We start from the raw sequence: 22,114 nt of genomic DNA, 5'->3' as shown, positions 1-22,114 counted from the left end.
AGAAGAAACTGAGAGAGAACTACCAAATTCCACAGTCTTTAAAATGATGAATCCAAGATGAACCCAATATGTGTGTATCTCTAAGAAAGAAAAAGTGCTCCTAATTATAGTTGTAAGATTTCATTGATTTTAAGATATATTTTGTCTTTAGAAATGCTGAATGTTAAAGAGAAGGTATGTCTTAGACTAGATAAAATATAGTAACCTTGAGGAGGCATCTACCATGGTTAGGGACTCAGGGAGACACTATTTATATTTTATCTCATTTAATCCCTACCTTCAGCAGGTAGAGATTAAACGACCAATCTCTGAATAACTAAGGCATATTCAGGTTTTTTTTCCATATTACTAATACTCAATCTCTTAATTTAAGTTTCTCCAAAAGCAGAACCCAAGTCAAGAATTTAGATAGGAATCTAGCTTTTTGGGAAGTGATTCCAAATAATTCCCTGAGAAAACATGGAAAGTGCACAGGGAGAAGGAAAGTCAATCTAATGCTTTATCAAAGTCACTGGGTTTGGCTACAGAGGCTGAACTCTGCAGGGATCACTGAGGCCTACAGAATGGCTTCCAGAATTGTCTATCCATCAGAAAGGAGGCTGGAGGTTGGGGCATCTGTCCAATGGCTCCCATTTCCCTTTGGCTGAAAGTTGCCTCTGGGGGCTTTAACTATTTTCTCTTCCTAGAGAACCTGTGTGTGGGGGCTGAGTGGGCGGCTGTGTTTTTAGAGAAACCCTTGAAAGGGAAGAACAGAGGAAGGCAGGGATATACTTGAGGTGAAACTGCCCATGACAGCTGCAGCTGTGGCTTAGAGGATATGTTGCTCTGAAGATATGCTTTCATCACCTGCAGCGTTGAGTTCTGACTAATCTTAGAGTTTAGGATGAGTCAAGGGGCTGGGCTCCAGAGTTTTAATCTTGGCACTCTGTGGTTTTGGGCAGAACCCTTCACATCTCTGGGCCTCACTTCCTCCTCTGCTGGATGTGGGAGGTGGACCACACAACTTTTGAGGGGCCCTTTAATCAATATTCTATCACTTGACCCCAACCTTCTATTTGCCATGATTATACTTATTATGAATTTTAGCATTGGCCACCTTAGTATCCATCTCCTCTCTTTTTTAAATAGCTCCTTGAAGGCTACCCATGGTATGGAACGAGATTGGAATTTCTATGTCTATACTGGACAACCCTGAATCAACATTAAAATACAGAACTCAGTTACATTTTCCTCTTTCTTTAATCCAATCATTCATTCAATAAAATTTTATTAAGTGCCTGCCATGTGTCAATCACCATGCTAGACCTAGTGTAAATCAGAAAAAAAAAAAAGATGAAATCCCTGTCCTTTCGAAATTTACATTTTGATGGAGAAGGACATATAATAAATAATTATACAGTTAAGTACTGAGGGGAAGGTAAGCACTCTGAAGAAGAAAAAATATAGGCTAAGGAGACAGAAGTTGGTGGAGCACCATTTTCTACAGGATGAAGGCTAGTTGCTAGCACGGTCTTCACTGATGATCTTAATTGGTGTGGTACATGTCTGAGGGCCAACCCTTACAACATTTCTCTTTCCACAGTTGAAGACCCCTCCCTTCTATTTCTAGTTGGAGCCTCATAAGAGGCTCCTACCCCTTCCTTCTATTTCTAGTTGGAGCCTCATAAGACAGGTTGTATTTTCCTAAGATGGCTGTAACAAGATCTCCTGTTCTATATGCTCTTCTTATAATGTGACTTTTAAACTCCTCCCATCATAGGTGAATACAATGCTCTTCCCTTTGAATCTGGGTGGGTTTACGACATTGGAATAAGTGATGTTATTAAAATTCTGAGGCTAAGCCACTGAACGTAATGGAGTAAGCAGGGACTCAAAGAGATATTTGCACACTCGTGTTCATATCAGCATTATCTGCAATAGCCGAGAGGTGGTAGCAACCAAAGTGTCTGTCAACTAATAAACAGATCAACAGAAGTTTGCATATACATACAATGGAGCATTAATCAGCCTTAAAGAGAAAGGAAATTCTGACACATGCTACAACATATGAAGACATATGCTAAGTGAAATAAGCCAATCACAACAAACAAAGCTTTATAATTCCATTTGCAAGGGGTTCCTAGAATAGTCAAATTCATAGGAACAGAAAGTAGACTAGTGGTTGCCAGAGGCTAGGGAAGGGGGGAAATAAGGAGTTATTTAATGAGTGTGGAATTTCAGTTTTACAAGATGATAATGTTCCAGAGATTGGTGAACAATAACATGAATATATATTACTAAACTGTACACTCAAAAATGTTAAGATGGAAAATCTTACATTTTTTTAAACCACAACTAAAAAAATATGTGATGTATCTTCTGCCTTGCTTACTGGAAAATTGCACTAGGGTATTGAGCCTCCATGAAAATGGTCTAACTACTCTGAAGCCACCATGCTGTGAGGAAGTCCAGACATACCATAGGAAGTGGCCCTTGGCCATGAACAGAGAAAGATACCTGGCCAGTTCTGGCTTCTCCAGCCACCATCTGACTGCAGCCCCATGAGAGGCCCTGAACGAGAGCTGCCCAGCCAGGGTCTTCCCAAATCTCTGACCTACAGGAAGCTTGAGAGATAGTAAATAATTGTTCTTTTCTTTTCTTTTTACTTTTAAAGATTTTATTCATTCATTTGACAGAGATCACAAGTAGGCAGAGAGGCAGGCAGAGAGAGAGGAAGGGAAGCAGGCTCCCTGCTGAGCAGAGAGCCCGATGTGGGGCTTGATCCCAGGACCCTGGGATCATGACCTGAGCCGAAGGCAGAGGCTTTAACCCACTGAGCCACCCAGGCGCCCCTTTATTTTATTTTTTAAAAAAGATTTTATTTATTTGAGAGAGAGAGAGAAAGCATGAGTAGTGTGGTGGGGCAGAGGGAGAAACAGGCTTCCCACTAAGCAGGGAGCCAGATGTGGGGCTCAATCTCAGGCCCCTGAGATCACGACCCGAGCGGATGCAGATATTTAACTGACTGAGCCACCCAGTCACCCTTAAATAATTGTTCTTTTAAGCCACTAAATTTTGATATAATTTGTTACCCAGCAATAGCTAATCAGACATTTTGCCTCAATCTCTCAGGTCAATAAAGACCAGAGGCAAAAAAGGATTAAGTAGTTCTAGCCTCTACTGTGTAATGTCTGATGGTTTGGACTTGCAGATTCATAGCTCTAAAAGAAGGGCTCTGGGTCCATCACTGTAGTAGTTACAACTTTGTGCCCCAGTTAAGTGCTTGGGCACACTTCATTCTACAAATATTTACTAAGTACTTACTATACACTAAGGACTATGCTAGAACTACAAGATGTATAAGATATGCTCCTCACTCTCATGGAGTGTAATCTAGTGGGAGGACAAACATTAAACAAATTGTGGTTAAGTTCAATGAAGGAAAAGAACCAGGTGTGTTTAGAAAGAATTAACAGAGGGACATAATTTCGATGGACGACAGTGTCGGGGCAGGGTCTCTGAGAAAATGACATGTAAGTTCAGACTTGGGGGGATGAGTGGCAATAACCCTCAAATGGAAGAAACAGTGAAGAGTAATACAGGCTTAGCAGACAGCACTTGTGAAGGTTTTGAAGCCCAAAGGCCGTGCTATATAGAATACGCCCAACACTCATGTATTTGCCTGGGCCTGCTTACAGCTGTATGTGTGGTCCAGGTCTGCTCCACAAATCTCTCATCCTGTATGAACTAATGCTAGCAGGGTAGGGTCTTCTCATGGTGCTGGCAGAAGCCCAAGAAGCAAGCCCAAATATGCAAAGACATTACAAGCTGCTATTTATGTGCCTTCCACATCCCAGTGAACAAAGCAGGTCGCATGACCAAGCCCAGCATCAATGGAGCATCCATGGAAGAGAGGGAAAGCCGTACACTCACTTTTTGGGACAATCCTCTGCAACAGTCAAATGTCCTTTTCCTCGCCTATTATGACTATTGCCTGGGCTCCCCCTTTTCATTGACACTAATAACTTTGTCGATGTATGGACACCAACTAGACTTTTCTTCCTGACACTTTCAGGTGGGTCATGCCCTCTCTCCTGGCCCCTCAAGCCATTTATGGTGCTTCACGCTGATGCGTTGTTTGGTTTTCCTTCCTCATCAGTCTGCCCCATTCTGTAGCATTTAACCGTCTGTACCAGCTGTATCCGGCTATGACAAGAAGATCTGATGAAAATGTAGGGTGCTGGCAAAAATCATTTCATGTAGATAAATTAAAATAAAATTGCCTAGGCTGATTAAAACCCTGAAGAAGAACTGAATTGGAACAGGATAATAAAACTCACTTATCTTATAGAGATGCCATGAAAATTAGCCAGTCAGTATTCATGATTTGAATACAAAAGAAAAAACTGCTATTGATTTACATATAATGTCTCTGTTGTGCCTTCCAAAAGCCTCTTCAACTAATATATAATGAGATGGCAACACCAAATGTTAAGCTTAGGACACATTCATCATGTCATCATGGCTTTTCTTTTTTCTTTCCTTTTTTTTTTTTTTTTTTTTTTTTTGGCCAATCAAAGAATACCACTAGCAGAGGCAAAAGATAACAGCTCTCTCAGCAGTGGATGCAGAAAGCACAGGGAGCTGGCCCTGGACCTTTGAAAGAACTGCAGAGTAGATCGTAAAACACCACTGCATTCATAAAGTATGGTTCATTAGATTTTTGATGAAAAACTTCAAGAGGCATCTGTTTTCCCTTCTCTGCTCTCATCCCACTCCCCCATCACCATTAGAGGCCATTCTGGAGTAAATTATGGCCTGTTCTCAAGCCTGATTATTCCGGGCCCACTTGGCTTGGCTGCTTTCTTTCTCCAGCCAACCAGCCCTCCTCCATCTCACAGCTTCTTAGCCCTAACCTCTGAGAGCAACAGAAACAGAAATAAAGAGGAGGGACTCATGCCAATTCATTATGCCTCTTGGTGGTGGTGCTGGTCAGAGGTTTGCTGGGAAAGGAGACTGGAATTATGGCCCTCATTAACTGAGGCAAGGGAGGGTGGGCCCAGCGCTGGCCAGTCAGCACAACACCACAGTTTCAAGGCAAAACCTTCTTCCCTTCAAGCTGGTCTTAGCGATGTGTGTTGCGAAGGATGTGTATTGCGAAGGACTTTCCAGTGGCTGTTGGCTTTTTTCAGAGTCAAATGGCATGGTGCTGTGATGATAATAGTTATAATTAGACGAAGACACGTTCAGTTAAGTGGGTGCCACGCAGCGCGCTGAGTTATTTCTGGTGAATTGTCTCATTTAATCCCCACAAATCCCTAGAGGTGAGAACTGTTACGGTGTTTATTTTCCAGAGCAGTAGCCAACTTGCCCAATACCGTGGCCCAGGGCAGCAAGAGAAACTGCAGAAAAGACAAACCTGTTCTCCAGCCCCTCATCTCTCCTCAGGGACACCCTCCTGTCCCTGAAGCACGGAAGCCTGTGTGGATAGAACACTCTTCCTCCCTTGGCGGAGGATTCCCCACGGCTCCCTTCCAGGCCCTCCCCACTTGCTTGTTTGTGCAACATCCCGTGCACATCATGGCCATGCCCGCATGGTAGAGCCTCTGTGGGCTTCCTCCTCAACCCTCACACAGCAAACAAGGCCTGCTGAGGTAATGCAGCTCACTTGTTAGTCACAGCGATTTGAGATCTGGACTCCTGGGCTCCATTCCTGCCTCTATTGCTTATCCCCTCTGTGACTTTGGGAAGTCATTTAGGTTCTCTGTGCCTCAGTTTCTTGAGGCTAATAATCATACTTACTGTCTAGAGCTGCCGTGAAGGTCAAATGCTTGTAGGTTCAAGCAGTTGGCAAATGCTCAATAAATGCTAGCTCTTATTATTTCCCACTACATAGTTGTCACTGTCCTAAGACTAAAGAGGCATGAAAAACCCTGGGCTCAGATGAATTTAGAGGTGTTCAGCAAACTTACATTGTTCTGGGCTGCTCTAACTATTAATACTATTTCAGGCACATTATAGGTTAAATGGATTTTGGTGCGCTGACTTGGGAGACTTGTCACCATATATTACATATAAATGCACAGTGAGTTTTGAGCAACCAACTTTCAAAAGGCCCTTGGGAAAGCTCAGATGAGCTAATAGACTGGAGAAGAGGCATGAAGAAAGCTAGGAAGGGTCCCTGATTGCTTTAAGATAGGAGCTCTCCCAACCGGCTGGAGGTACTAAAACAGTAGGCAATGGGTTCAGAGGCAAGAGGAAAGCAAAATCATTTCCTGGAATTGTACCCACTGGGCAGTCCCCATCAAACCGCGGTTGACTAGTATGTTTCACTGCATTTGAGAAGCTGCACTCTATCTCGGCCAGAGAATAAGTTTATTATTCATTTTAAACATTGCTTAGGCTTAATGGTGTAATAGTTCATTGGGGGAATCCTTAGTGTAGAAATGAGAGCAAGGCTTTTGGAATTAGGGAGCCTTGGGTCAAATCCCAGGCTCTGCCACCCTATCAGCTGGGTGATTTAAAAGCCTTTATTTCCCTTTTTGTAAAACAGAGATAAGAGTGGTACCTACCTCACCTGTTGTTAGAATAAGATAATGGGTGCAAATCACTTTTAGCACAGATCCTGTCACGCAGGAAGTACTTAAATCATTGCAACTATTACTGTTTTGCTTTTTTCTTAAGTTGCAAGGTCTCTGTTGATAGGACTTTTGGGAGAGAAGAAGCTGGGAAGCGGGTAGTGAAGACCAGCAAAGGAATCCCTGCCCACGACCTGCTCATGGCTGTGGTTCCTGTATCATATCAGTGATGTGAAGCTGACACAAATGAAATGAGTGATCACAGGCAGAAGATCTCTCCACCCCAGCCACTCAGGTTTCTAAGGTCGACACATGGCTGGCTAAGGGCTTAGCAAGTTTCTGGGTCAATACCAATATTTGTCCATTACTAATCTAAGGGGAATTTTTTTTTTTTGCATTATTGCATTTGAATGTCCACACTGTTGGTGAATATATGTTCTCTAATCTAGGAAAATATGGATATGACCAGTGACTCCTCTAACTCTTGGTTAGTAAGCAGACTACTGTGCCATGTGCTCAACAAACCCTAACGTGTTTTGCACGTGTATTGCAAAGCAATACCCAAAGCTGATATAACCCATTTAAGAATTCGCATACTAGTTGTTTTGCTATATTATAGTGAAGCAGATATGGTAAGGTACTTATAAAATGACCATCTTCTGTTAAAACCAAAACCAGAGAATAAAATGAAAAACAGCCTTGAAAATTCCCCGAGAAGACAAACCAGTTCAGTTCTATAAGCAAAGCTTAATTTAGTTTACTTGCAAGACAAACTTGACCTGGGTTCTTTCTTGGTTATGCCTCTGAAAATCATAAACAAAACTTAAATTGTGTCCAAGCTTAGTAAGAGGAGACCACTGGCCAATTCCCTATCATTTAAGAAAATTCTGATAGTATAACTGGTCACTGTTAAGAAAGAAGTCCCTTCTTTCTCACTATACATGCTGCTTTATAATCATCTGTGTCCCAGCCTCATCCCACGTTTTGGTTTGTATGCTCCTGGTTTGCAAACTGCCTTTTTGTTGTGTGGGCACGATAAACTTTTGCTCATTACTTACTTCAGTGATTTGTTGGTTTTACCCCTGATATTTCTGAATATTTGACATTTTCCACAATTTCCATATCGACCAATCATATTTTTAGTTGTTCCCTTTGCTAGTTGATTAGTGTCTTTCTATTCGGGATCCCTGTTGACTGTTTCCCACAATCTATTCAGTCATGCCTCCTCCTCCTCCTCCTCCTCTCCCCTCCCAGGAGGCATGCCTCTCCCCTGAGCTCCTTAGAGGAGCTCAGCAACCCTCCCAGTCTGTGAGCTGGAGGGCTAAGGTTTGCAGAAATGGGGCTAGAAATGGGCCACAATAGGCATCATGCTGGGAGTGAGGAGTAAAGTAGAAATGGGCTGAGAAGGAAGACCTGGAGCACTGGCTCCGGTGCCTGACAGTTTGGGGAGGAAAGGAATGGGAGGGGTGAGGGTCAGAGAGGGAGAGAGAGGAAGGAGATAACAGCTTAGGGAACGTATGGTCTCTGTAGACTCAGGACGTTGAAGTCCGCATGGCAAGTTCACGCTTACCTTCTCTGTCGAAGCTTCGGTTCTCTCATCTGCCCCGTGAGGGCAACAATCTCTATCTCACGGTGTTGTTTCGGGAATGAAATTAGAGGATGTGTGTAAAGCACACCATACCGTGACCGGCGTCTTATAAATGCCCATGAATGATAACCTGTTTTTTTGTTTCTTTGTTTTTTTAATGGTGTGCTCTTGTCCTGCCAAATAGGGCATCTAGCCCGTCAGTGGAAACTAAGACTCTGGCTAGAAAGGGTAACAAGGATGATATTGATTTGTTACCACACACCCTATCTTGACAGATTTGTCACTATGCACGTACATGCAGTGGGGGGAGGGGCAGAGGGCGAGAGAGGATTTCAAGCAGGCTCCACACCCAGCGCAGAGCCCCACATGGGGCTTGTTCTCAAGACCCTGAGATCATAACCTAAGCCCAAATCAGGAGTCAGATGCTTAACCAACTGAGCTCCGACCCAGGCACCCCCTGGAATAAACTCATAACCTGTGGGCTCTTTCCTCTGTTCCTGGCAAGATAGTACTCTGAGCGTTTTCACTTGTTCACCAAATTACTCATTAGTAATGGCCTATTAAATTGGTAGAATCAGTAAAATGGTATTACATTTCAGCTTAGTTTAATTGCTTGGAATAATATTTGGGGGACTGTCATTACTCCTTTTTACTGTTTCTACAGGTCTTTAAAGTGAAAGACATGGGTGCCTGGGTGGCTCAGTGGGTTAAAGCCTCTGCCTTCGGCTCAGGTCATGATCCCAGGGTCCTGGGATCGAGCCCTGCATTGGGCTCTCTGCTCAGCAGGGAGCCTGCTCCCCCCCCCCCACCCGCCCCCGCCTGCCTCTCTGCCTACTTGTGATCTCTGTCAAATAAATAAATAAAATCTTTAAAAAAAAATAAAGTGAAAGACAGAAAGAAGGTTTAGTCCTTTTGGTTTATTTAAATAAGTGGTTCTCAAACATGTGTATCAGAAACACCTGGAGAGCTTGTTGAAACAAACACAAGAAGGCTAGATTTCACCTCCCAGAGATTCCAAGGACTGCACTTTGAGAACCCCTGATTTAAGCCAAGGCTGATTTCTTTGCACTTTCAGGTGTGGTGTTTAATTAATGATCCCCACTTGGCTCGATGAACTTTGTAGATATTTCTTGAGTTGTTTAAGCAGTAATTCATAGCTACTTCATGTCAAGAACATTTTTTTTTTCCTGCCCCAAGAAGTTACCAACCTAGGGGTAATGCAGGAAATAATAAGATATTGACCATTTTTGAGACACATTTAAAAAATAGAACAAAACTGGTGTCTGTGTTACACACTGATTAAGAACATGGACTTTGGTGTGGGAGACAAGGAATGAGGTCAGCTCTGCCACTATCTGACTCTGTGTCTCTCTGAACTTTGTTTCCTTGTCCAAAATGGGGTCAAGAATACCTTCTTGCCAGATTTAAAGAAGTCAATGTTTATACACTGCTCAGTAAATATTAGCAATATTTTTCAAAGCAATGTAAAAACTCAATAATGCCCAGCAAAGACTGTTAGTACCACTGTTCATATTTGCTCATTAGAACCCTTTATAGGGGCGCCTGGCTGGCTCAGTCATTAAGCGTCTGCCTTCAGCTCAGGTCATGATCCCAGGGTCATGGGAAGGAGTCCTGTATTGGGCTCCCTGCTCAGCGGAGAGCCTGCTTCTCCCTCTGCCTCTGCGCTCCCCCTGCTTGTGCTCTCTCTGTGTCTGGATTTCTCTCTGTGTCAAATAAATAAATAAATAAAATCTTAAAAAAGAAAAGAAAAGAAAAAAAGAAAAGAACCCTTTAGAAAGCCTGAGGACAAAGTGAGTTCTTTCCCTCTGAGGTGAAGGTTAGGCTCTGTCAATCCAAGTAGAGAGGGATTTCCAAAGGAATCTCTCACAAATTGTCATTCGATCTTTTCTAGAAAATTCACACTGAAGAGTTTTGTTCTCTAAAACTAAATACAGGCATTTCTGGGTGGCTCAGTCATTGGGCGTCTACCTTTAGCTCAGGCCATGATTCCAGCGCAGTATCATGGGATCGAGCCCCAAGTCAGGCTCCCTACTCAGCAAGAATACTGCTTCCCCCTCTCCAGCCCCCTGGTTTTTGTTCCCTCTCTCACTGTCTATCTCTGTCAAATAAATAAACAAAATCTTAAAAAAAAATTAAATATAAATAAACCATTCCCTTTGATTACCTACCAATAGAACAATCTATTTAAGTTAGTTTCTGTTTAAATTAATTAATAATTTGGAGTTTAGCATCAGTTACTACTAAAACATGAACAAGTTTGCCTTGTTTAGAGTATCTTAGGACGCAAGAGCTAGAAGGATGATAGATATCACCAGGCTCAATCCTTTCCTTTTACAGATAAGAAACCTGTGGGTCGGCCAGGTTAAATGAATAATTTGCCTGAAGGGTACATAACCACGATTTAATTTCTACTGGACTTGGTATCTAAATGCTCTCAGAAGGAATGGCTTAGGATGAACTCTTCTAAAACCACAAGTATTTTAGTCTCCTGCAATATGTAATTGGTTTATGTCCACACACCCTAAGTGGAAGGTAAATTAATTTAGTTTCTCAGGGCTGCATTATGAAACATTTATCTTGAGACATTCATCAGGATGTTACATGGAATAAAGTTAGCCATTTTATGATTGCATCATTGAAATTATTTTATTTCCACAACATGCAATTGACAACATATGCTTTCAAAAATTTCAGGTCAAAATGATTATGGGTGTATTCTACGATACAGAACATTGGAGCTTCAGTGCCTCTGTTTTCTATTCATATAAGTACACGTTGGACTGTTTTCCAAGAAAAATCTTGACCCTTTCTCCAACTGATCCTTTTTGCAGAGATAGACTGACTTTCTGTACTTCCAGTTGGTTAATTTTGGGTAGCAAAAAATTCAACTCATTTTTCTTTCTTTTTTTTTTTAAGATTTTATTTATTTGTTTGACAGAGACAGACAGCGAGAGGGAGGGAACACAAGCAGGGCGAGTGGGGGAGAAAGAGGCAGGCTTCCTGCTGAAGGCAGGAACCCGATGTGGGGCTCAATCCCAGGACCCTGGGATTATGACCTGAGCTGAAGGCAGATGCTTAATGACTGAGCCACCCAGATGCCCCTCAAGTCATTTTCTACACAATTGGTTAACGTATAGGGATTTGTACTCCGTATTTTCATCCAAGAACTTAGCTTCAAACGTTTAGCTGCTGAACTCTTATGAAAAGCTTGGTAAGGAAAAAATATATATGGAACTTGGCTTGAAGCGAGTGTAGTTCATTCATTATTTTAGAAATTCTGTTAGTGATAACAATAATAACAGTGATAAAAAAATAGAAATTGTTATTTACCATGTGCCAATTACTGAGCCAAGTCTTCTCATGCACTGTTTTTTTAATCCTCATAATCAGTGGTTCTCCAACTCCAGCATGCGCTAAATCACCTGAGGACTTGTTAAAACACAAATTGTTTCTGATTCAGTTGGAGTCTGAGAATTTGCATTTCTAATACATTCCTAAGTGACGCTGATGCCCCTGGTCTGGGGACCATGTTTTGAGAACTGCTGCTTGCTACACACCTACGACATAGGTATTTCAAACTTTACAGCTGGAGAAACAGGAATTGAGGTTATGTAACCTGCTCTATTCACAGCTAATAATTGGCAGGGATGGGATTTGAAAATTTATTTCTTTAATCCCAAAGTCTACATGTAGTCTTAATTTCTGTGCTAGGTGGTTTTGCAAGAAGATGTACTGTCAGGGAAGAATAGTAATAGTAACATTTTATAGCTTAGCAATAGGATAGGGAGAGGACTCTATTGCTCCCAATACTGAGGTTCAAATACAGGCACACTTTGGGCATATTGGAGGTTTGGTTTCAGACCACTGTAATAAAGAGAATATTGCAATAAAGCAAGTTAAATGATTTTTTTTTAGTTTCCCAGTGCATATAAAAGTTATGTTTCCAGTATACTGTAGCCTTTTAATTGTGCCATAGCTTATGTCTTATAAATGTACTTACCTTAATTAATTACCTTTATTGTTAAAAAAAAAGCTAACCGTCACTTGAGCTTTCAATAAGTCATAATCTTGTTGCTGGTAGAAGGTCTTGCCTTGTTGTTGACGGTTGCTGACTGATCTGGGTGGCAGTTGCTGAATGTTGGGGTGATTAGGTAATTTCTTAAAATTAGGTAACAATGAGTTTGCCACGTTGATTGACCCCTCTTTTCAAGAACAACTTTTCTGTGGCACGTGGTGCTGCTTGATAGCATTTTAACACAGTAGAACTTGTTTCAAAATTGGAGTCAGTCCTCTTATGCGCTGTTGCTGCTTAATCAATGAGTATAACATTCAAAATCCTTTGTTGTCAACAATCTTCACAGCCTCTACACCAGGAGTAGATTCCATCTTGGGAAACCACTCAGATGGTTCAATGTTCATCCCTATGAAGCAACTCCACATCCATGAAAGTTGTTTTTTTTTAAAGATTTTATTTATTTAAGAGAGAGAGAAAGAGAGAACAGGCAGGGGGAGCAGCAGGCAGGGAGAGAACCAGACTCTCCACTGAGCAGGGAGCCCGATGTGGGGTTCGATCCCAAGGCTCTGGGATCATGACCTGAGTTGAAGGCAGATGCTTAACCATCTGAGCCACCCAGGCACCCCCTCATTCATGAAAGTTTGATGAGGAGACTGCAGCCATCCAGTCACATGTTGAGGCTCCTCTGCTGCTTCTAGTCCTCTGGCTATTTCCACCACATCTGATCTTCTGGCCTCCATTGGATTCCTGAGCCCTCCAAGTCATCCATGAGGGCTGAGATCAACTTCTTCCAGACTCCTGTTCATGTTGATATTGTGAGCTCTCCCCATGAATCACGAATGTTATTAGTGGCATCTAGAGTGGTGGATCTTTCCCAGAAGTTTTCCCAGATCCATCATAGGAATCAACATCTGTGCCAGGGATGGCCTTATGAAATATATTTCTTAAATGATAAGACTTGAAAGTTGAAATGACTCCCTGACCCATGGGTTACAGAACGGATGTTGTGTTAGCAAGCATAAAAACATTACTCTCATTGTATATTGGCATCAAAGCTCTTGAATGACCAGGTGTGTTGTCAATGAGCAGAAATATCTTTTTTTTTTTTTAAAGATTTTATTTATTTGACAGATAGAGATCACAGGTAGGCAGAGAGGCAGGCAGAGAGAGAGAGAGAGAGGAGGAAGCAGGCTCCCTGCTGAGCAGGGAGCCTGATGTGGGGCTCGATCCCGGGACCCTGGGACCATGACCTGAGCCGAAGGCAAAGGCTTTAACCCACTGAGCCACCCAGGCGCCCCTGAGCAGAAATATCTTGAAAAGAATCTTTTTTTTTTTTTTCTTTCTGAGCAGTAGTTCTCAACAGTGGGCTCAAAACATTCAGTAGACTGCGTGGTAAACAGATGTGCTGTCATCCAGGCTTTGTTGTTCATTTCTAGAATACAAGCAGAGTAGATTTAGCATAATTCTGAAGGGCCCTAGGATTTTCAGAATGATAAATGAGACTTGGCTTCAACTTAAAGTCACCAGCTGCATTAGCCCCTAACAACAGAGTCAGCCAGTTCTTTGAACTCCAAATCCGGGCATTGATTTCTCCTCTCTAGCTAAAGACGTCCTAGATGACATCTTCTTCCAACAGAAGTCAGTTTCGTCTCCATTGAAAATCTGTTGTTGAGTGTAGCCACCTTCATGAATTCTTGCAGCTGGATCTTCTGGAGAACTTGCAGCAGCTTCTACATCAGCATTTCACCTAGTGCTCTGTGTTACAGAGAAAGCTTTCTTTCAACTTCATGAACCAACCTCTGTGAGCTTCTAACTTTTCTTTCTCTTTCTTTCTTTTTATCTATTTGAGAGAGAGTGTGTGTGAGCACAAGCAGAAGGAAGGGCAGAGAGAAAGGGAGAAGCAGACACCCATTGAGTATGGAGCCCCGGAATGGGGCTCGACGTAGGACTCTACCCAGGACCCTGAATCGTGACCTGAGCCAAAGGCAGACGTTTAACCAGCTGAGCCACGCAGGTGCCCCAGCTTCCAACTTTTCTCCTGCAGCTTCCTCACCTCTCTCAGCCTTCACAGAATTGAAGAGACGTAGGGTTTTTCTCTGGATTAGGTTTTGGCTTAAGGGGATGTTGTGGCTGGTTTGATCTTCCTTCTAGATCACTACAACTTTCTCCATATTAGCAAGAAGACTGTTTTATTTTTTAACATTTATGTGGCCTCTGGAGTAGCACTTTTAATTTCCTTCAAGAACTTCTCCTTTGCATTTACAACTTGGTTAACTGCTTGGCACAAGAGGCCTAGCTTTAAGCCTACCTTGGATTTCAACATGCCTTCCCCATTAAGCTTGATCATTTCTGGCTTTTGATTTAAAGTGAGACTCTGCCTTTCACTTGAACACTTAGAGGCCTCTGTAGGGTTATTAATTGGTCTAATTTCAGTACTGGTTGTGTCTCAAGGAAATAGGGAGGTCTGAGGAGAGGGAAGAAGACAGGGAAATGTCTTGTTGGTAGAGAAGTCAGAACAAACACAACATTTACTAATTAAATCCCCCATTTTATATGCATGCACTTCGTGGTGCCCCAAAACAATTGTAATAGTAACATCAGAGGTCACTGATCACAACTTGACAGTTACCAGAGAGGAGGGTGATGGTGGGACAAGCAAAATGGGTGAAGGGGAGTGGGAGGTACAGACTTCCAGTTAGGGAATAAAAGGCACAGCATTGGGAATGGAGTCAATGTTACCAGAATAGTGTTGTCTGGGGACAGAGGGCAGCTACATTGCGGTGTGCACAGTATAATGTATAAACTTGTTGCATCACTATGTCGTGCACCTGAAACTAATACAACATTGTGTGTCAACTACACTCAAATAAAAACATTTTATTAAAAGTAAAAAAAAAAAGTCACTGATTGCAGATCACCATAACAAATACAATAATAGTGAAAAAGTTTGAACTCTTGCAAGACTTAGCAGAATATGATGCGGAGACAAGATGGGAGTAAATGCTGTTGGCACGGACAGACTTGTTCAATGTAGGATTTCCACAAAGCTGCAATTTGTAAAAAATGCAATACCTGTGAAGCACAATAAAACAAAGTACAACCCAAGAATGTATGCCTGTAGACTGGGGAGCAGCCCCTCCCTGCACCACCCTCATCCATCCAAACGCTATGGGGTGAAGTGGAGCCTTGGTTCCATGCGGACACTGCAAAGTGTAGAGTAGTGGAATTTATCTTCCTCCACCATCCTCATCCGGGCTTGCTCCTGAAAGAATTGTATGTATAAGCTGAAATAATGCTTGAACTCAGGGAGGTTGCTTTGAGAGGCCCTCAGCTGAGCATGAGGAAGAAGAAATGGCTTATCAGGCCATTGTGCTCTGATTTCTACCTCTGTCTGAGGGAACAGGGGACCTGGCATGGGGGACTGTAGATAGCATTGAAGAAGGGGGTGGATTAGGGGTTAACGAGAAGCACAAGTGTCTGGGTAAGATCCCTGTCACCGTGTGTTGCCAAGGTAACGGGCCCCCATGAGCTGTAGAGGTGAGGGAAAAAGCTCTGTCATGTAACAGCTAAGACTTCGCGTCATGACGAACAACTTCTTTGCCTCCAGTGAAATTAAATTAATTAAAACAGCATTCCCTACTGGATTCTGTAGAATGTTACACCAGAAGCCAATGGTGACCTTCCAGCTTTACCAATTTATGGCCCGCTAGACCGCTGCCACCGTGGCTGCAGCCACAGTTTTCGAGGCAACTGGAATGGGGTGTGAGGCGGATAGAGTGGCGGAGCTACCCTGGAATGAGGCAGGAGGGGGGTCCCTGAATCTCTTCTGCACTAGCAGCTAGAAAGAAGATCAGTCTGTGGACATTCAGTGTCCCTAGAGAGGGCTAGAAATATGTAGGAATGGGGAATCCTTGACAGGGGAGGGCTCAGAGTCGTTGAATTTCAGGGAGTTAAATGAATCACTTTGTGCTCATTTATACTCCCAGGTTGATGAAAACCGCAATATAGCAGTCCCATAACATTTAATTCCTGAACCAGAGCAAGAGCTCTGGCCTCTTTATTAACTCTGTTGTCTTTGGTGTCAAGTCATTGGCTTTCTGAGCACAGTGTTTTTCTATTGGTGAATGGTCGATTTGAAGTTTGATCTTGCTTCCTTCTTTTCCTTGGCTGCTAAAATCTGAGTCAGATTTACCACTCAGAAATAATCTATCACACTTTTAAAAAAATTTAATCATTTTTCTTTCCTTTTTAAAAAAAGATTATTTATTGTAGATAGCGAGAAAAAAAGAGAGAGAGAGCATGAGTAGGGTTGCAGAGGGAGAAGGAGCCACTCTCAAGCAGACTCTGTGCTGAGCAGGAGCCAGTCACAGAGCTTGATTCCCAGAACCCTGAGATCATGACCTGAGCTGAAATCAAGAGTCAGATGCTCGACTGACTGACTGAGCCACCCAGGTGCCCCTATTCAGTCATTTTTTTTTTTTGTCCGTTACCTTTTCTCTGTTATGTGGTATACATTCTTCTAACCATCTAATCTTTTTGAAAGAAGGAAGAAGGAGTATGCACAGAAATAAAGAAAGGTAGAATGAAAAAGAGGTAGAGGAGAAGAGACAGGAAGGAAAGTTAACCCATTTTAAAGAGAACATTTACATGGAAAAGTTAATGACATAAATAGCTCAATCTTGACTTGAGATGACTAATCCTAAATTTAACTGCAAGTATAGATCTAACCAGCCAAACCTCCATTCCCTAATAAATTATGGTTTTGCAAAATACAAGTTAGTGATGAGCATTGTTTAAGGTGAACTAGAGGGGCACCTGAGTTGTTCAGTCAGTTAAGTGTCTGCCTTCAGCTCCGGTCATGATCCTGGGGTCATAGGTAGGAGCCCTGCAACAGGCTCCCTGCTCAGCGAGGAGTCTGTTTCTCCCTCTGCCTTTGGCCTTACTCCTGCTTGTGCTCTCTCCCTTTCTCAAGTAAATAAAATAAAATAAAATAAAATAAAATAAAATAAAATAAAATAAAATAAAATAAAATAAAATAAAAAAAAAATAAAATACTGGGGGCGCCTGGGTGGCTCAGTGGGTTAAGCCTCTGACTTCGGCTCAGGTCATGATCTCAGGGTCCTGGGATTGAGCCCCACATTGGACTCTTTGCTCAGCAGAAGCCTGCTTCCTCTTCTCTCTCTGCCTGCCTCTCTGCCTATTTGTGGTCTCTCTCTGTCAAATAAATAAATCAAATCTTTAAAAAAAATAAAATAACGTAAAATAAAGTGAACTAGAGTCAACCGGAAATAATAAAGATGATCAGTTCTGCAATTTATTCTCAAAGAAAAGTAGACATGCATTTTCTATGATATTGATGTGTGAAAGGAGCAATGCTTCTTAGGGCAAAGACACACATAATAGCGCTAAGTCTGAATCATTAGCACATCTTTTGTAGAAATTAGAATACTGGAAGCAGGTATGGGGATTGCTGAAACTCAGCTTCAGGTGTCTAGGTTTAGGGGACACAGAATCCCTGTCCTTGAACTCAGCCAGGTTAGCAAGTAATTGTAATTCAAAGCAATAAATGCCATAGTTGAGTCACACGTATATACATGGGTAATTAATTCTGCCTGAAGGAGTCCAGAATATCTTTGTAGAGTAGGGAGCCTCTGAACTTGCTCTTAACAAACGAGGGTCTTCAGACAGGTTGAATGGAGGAAACCACACAGAAGGCAAGCAGCCATCAGGGTATGTGGTTGCTGGGGACTACTTACCACTGCTGAGTTTCAGACAACATCACTACAACATGGGACTAGGCAGAAACATCTGCACTGTACCCTGGTGCATCAGACTTCGAAAAAGTTGCTTGCAATAATAACTCATTGTCTTTGGCCTCATAATTATTTAATATCTGCTTTGTTCTCACAAACCTGGAGCCTCCCCTAGGCTTCCTTCTTTACATCCCTCTTCAGTTCTCTTACTACTCACTTTTTATTGGCCGAGTGGCTCCCAGTTATAATCAACAAGCCAGAGGCTAATTTAAACTTCCTGAGGGTTCATCCAAATGTGAGGAATTGGTTTCAGGGGCTTTGCTATTACTAGTTGTTAACCCTGAGATACCTAATCTTTTGGAAATACTGCCGAGCAACTTTCAGAGTTCAGATACATGTCTAGATAAAGTTCTTTCATTTGGGATCAATTCTGGTCTCTAGTTCTGGAGATGCTATTGGGACTTCGCTAATTGCCGTTACCTTTCTTGAGCTGAGCCTTCTGTGCCAGCTTCTCACAGACAAGTGTGGGTTAGTTTCAGGCAGAAGGGGAGGTTTGGCATGGTTGGCATGTCCAGCTCAGCACTTTAGAATAATAGGATTACCACTTTGATAGATGGCCATAAAAGCATAGCAGTTGAAATCTGTTATACACCGTTATATACTTTGTCTGGGAGTTTTATCTGGTTAGATACTTGAGCACCTGAGTGTGGAAAAATTAGACAGCTTTTTTATGAACCAGATTTTGAAGGTATAGTAGGATTTATCAGGCCAAATCCATTTATTATGACAGATTCTGGGAAGATTTGGTAATAGCAGTGATATTTACTCTATAGAGGTTAATAACTCCTCTAACACACTCAACTGGAAATCCTAATAAATTTTCTACTAGGTGCCAGCCACTTTGTCCATAACAAGGTAATCCTTTCAGTCCTACAAAGGAGGTTTGTTATTATTCTCATCCTAGAGTTGAGCGAACAGGCTCAAAGAGGTTGATGGACACAGAACCAGGAAACCAAGAGGGAGATCAGTGTTCTGCTTACCTTCCCAAGTTTCTACTTCCCCTATGATGGCTATGCTCTCTAAAACCAGTAAGAAGCATGTATCAGAGTTATTACAAGATTTCGGTCTACTTAAGATTGTTCTCCTACAATTTCAGCAAAAGTCAGAAAGGTGATTGTGCTTCCAGGAGACTGAATTAAAGCAAGGAGCAAGCTGGTAGAACAAACATTCCCAAAGGATCACAAAACACCTAAGATAAGATAGAACACTGAATGTCATGCTGGAATAACTTAAGACTGATCTTGTTTTAATTTTGTAGGGTCTCTTTATTTTCCTCTTGCACTTTATTTTTAAACTGAAGGCCCTAAGAATGTTGGGTTGGAAGCCCTTCAAAAAAGAAACTATATATATATATATATATATATATATATATATAATTTTTTTTAACATACTACTGATAGAAGTGTAAACTGTTAAGTTTTCCAGGGGGCAAACTGGCAATAACAAAAGCTTTAAAAAAAAAAAACAAAAACAAAACTGGCATATCCTCTCCACTAGCAATTCCATTTCCAAGCATTCATCTTAAGGAAACATTAAGAACACACAAAAGATTTAGCAACATGAAGTTCTTTAAAGCAGTTTATTAGTGAAAAACTGGAAACCTAAAAATCAACAATAGTTTAATAAAATGTGGCACATATGATGGCATACCATGCAGCCATTAAAAAAGATGTAGAAATATATTTGACACAGCAGGATAGTTATGGTATTGTCAAGTGAAAAAAAGTTACAAAACAGTATGTACAACTTGATTCCATTTAAAAAATGTATAAATGCACAGAAGACTCTGGAAGGCTATACACCTCAATTACAGTTCTCCCAGACGGTGGGATTATAGGTGATTTTTCTTTAAACTAAATTTTCATTTTTTTTTCCTTTTTACCAACACATCTATGACTTGTATTATTTCCAAAAAAAAAAAAAAAAAAAAGCCTTAACAATTCTTAAAAAGTCTCCTGTGAAGTAGAAATGAAAGAGCTTAGCAACCTGAGGCACAAGGATGTAAACGTTAATCTGAAACCTCATTCATGGTTTGCCAGGATGCTTTAATGTCAAATTGTCACTGTGTTAAGTGGAAATGTGCATGGTCGTAGTGCTGACCCTTCTTCAGACTACAGGATCCATTCCTAAGAAACTCTCCACAGCAACCAAGTCCTGGCATTCCAAGTACTATTTCCCTTGCTTACCCTAAGCATACCCTTATTCCGTCACAAGCATTCATAATACAGCCCAGCAAGGTGCCTCTACACTTGAGAGAGCAGTGCTGGGTGACGGTGCGGAAGCCAGGGAGGATTTCTCCAGTGATGTCAGGTAGTACCTGAAGGTGGAAGGCAAGTTTTTGTTTTCTACTGAAGTGGTTCTCAAACTTGTAAAAACAGATTCAGTAGATCTTGGATAAGGCTTAGGAATTGCATTCCTCCCCTTTCATTTGACAAATATTTACTGAGTACATACAATGTGCTAAGTCTTGTACTAAGAGTTGGAAATTTGTGATTTAAAAAAAATTATAACCTCTACCTCAGGGAGCCTGTATTCTAGACTGATAGATACATACTAATCAAATAAATTATAGAACTATATAATTATGACAGTATTAGAATACAGTAAAGATCAGAAGACAGTTTTTGTCTTCAACTATTTTTACAATGTTACATGGAAGAACTAAGACTAGTTCTATAGCCTCAAGATAAAAAATTCAGTACAAATAAAGGTAGAAAGTACTTGGAAATATGAATTAGCATTTGAAACAAGTCCCTAGGTGATGTTGATACTGCCTTTCCTGGGGTCTCACACAGAGAACCACTGCCCTACTGAACAGACTTTCTAATTAGGATAATGTGGGAGAAAGGGCACAACTCCCTTCTCCCCTTTAGAGTCTCACCACAAGGTAGGGGCCACTTAGTCATCTGGAGGAGAGGTTGAGGCAAAGCTAGCTAGCTATTATAGCTCCTTATTCAGGACTTAAGTACTACATACTAGAAAAGAGATTTCAAAATTTCAAGCACTTGGGAGGTAGGGAAGAGATTTTTTGAGGAATCCAGTCAACACATGGAGGTAAGCTGGGCTCTCTGGGTAAACAAACTATTGATTCCTGTCCTGCACTCTGTCATCTTTCCCACAGTGTATCTCAGAAATGCCCTCCCACACCAGCTCCTCCGTTCACATTCTGTTCCTTTGTTCTGGTGGAGAACGACAGACTATAAGGATGCCTCTCAGCCACTGGCGACCCCAACCTCAGGTCTCTTAGCTCTCCTGTTACTCAGAATGAGGCACATTCCCATTTCTGGGACCTAATGTCCTACAATATGAATTTTTCTGACTAGCACCATAAAAAACAATTTAACACCATGACCTCTTATGTTAGATTATTTTGAGAACAAATGTAGAAACAATCCAATCATTTTTGTCTGTCTACAAAAGTGCCTATAATTATTTCCAAGTTTATTATTTCATTCATATGTGCATCTTTCACAGGTTAAGCTCAGGGGCACAGAGCTTATTTAAATCATTTAAAATTGCACCATGTTACTAGCCTTCCCAAGCTTTTCTTCCATGCCTAAGAACCTTTATGGGCTTTTACCTGAGTAAAAATTAAATCCATGACTTCAGAAGTCAAAACCAAAATAAAAAAAAACCCACAAAAAAAAAAACAAGCTAACCCCCCCCCGCCCCCACAAACAAAACTCCTTTAAAGTAAAAAGCAACAAACATAAGAACAAGTCCACGTATTATAGTGGATTTGTAGTAGACAAAGGCACAAGAAGCATTCGAATCTTAGTATTATTGAAGGCTACTGCACATAGGGTTATAGTCAACATTCGTTTGATGGAAAACAGAAGGTTCTGATAAAAAACTTATGCTGGCTGCAGTGAGGTTAAACCTAGATCTAGGTCTCCTTTAAAGTGAGGTGGAGGACAGGGTCGATGAGTAGAATAGAGCGTGGGTATAAAAGGTATCTCTAGTACACAGTCATAAATAAGGCCTATGCTCTGGTTGGTCAGGAAGCTACAGGGGCTAATAAAGCGAAACTGATATTTACAGAATGTTTCTACTATTGTCAAACCTTTCCCTAAAAATGACTTACCACACAAGTTAACATTTGCTACAGAATCCTCATAGT

At 41.5% G+C, this 22,114-nt stretch overlaps 1 long non-coding RNA gene across 1 annotated transcript; it reads right to left on the bottom strand.

Moving 5' to 3' along the window:
- Positions 1-944: 944 nt before the first annotated feature.
- On the bottom strand, positions 945-22,016 carry LOC116873319. Its single transcript, XR_004383785.1, has 4 exons — positions 21,467-22,016; positions 12,381-12,387; positions 6,638-6,642; positions 945-955 (listed from the first exon to the last, which is right to left on the bottom strand). It is a non-coding gene; the product is annotated as an uncharacterized LOC116873319 (long non-coding RNA).
- Positions 22,017-22,114: the final 98 nt, after the last annotated feature.

This window comes from Lontra canadensis, unplaced genomic scaffold (assembly GCF_010015895.1).
Source record: "Lontra canadensis isolate GAN:19392208 unplaced genomic scaffold, GSC_riverotter_1.0 scaffold33, whole genome shotgun sequence".
Taxonomy (NCBI): domain Eukaryota; kingdom Metazoa; phylum Chordata; class Mammalia; order Carnivora; family Mustelidae; genus Lontra; species Lontra canadensis.
Note: the sequence above shows the minus strand (reverse complement) of the source record. Positions and strands in the feature narration are given on the sequence as shown.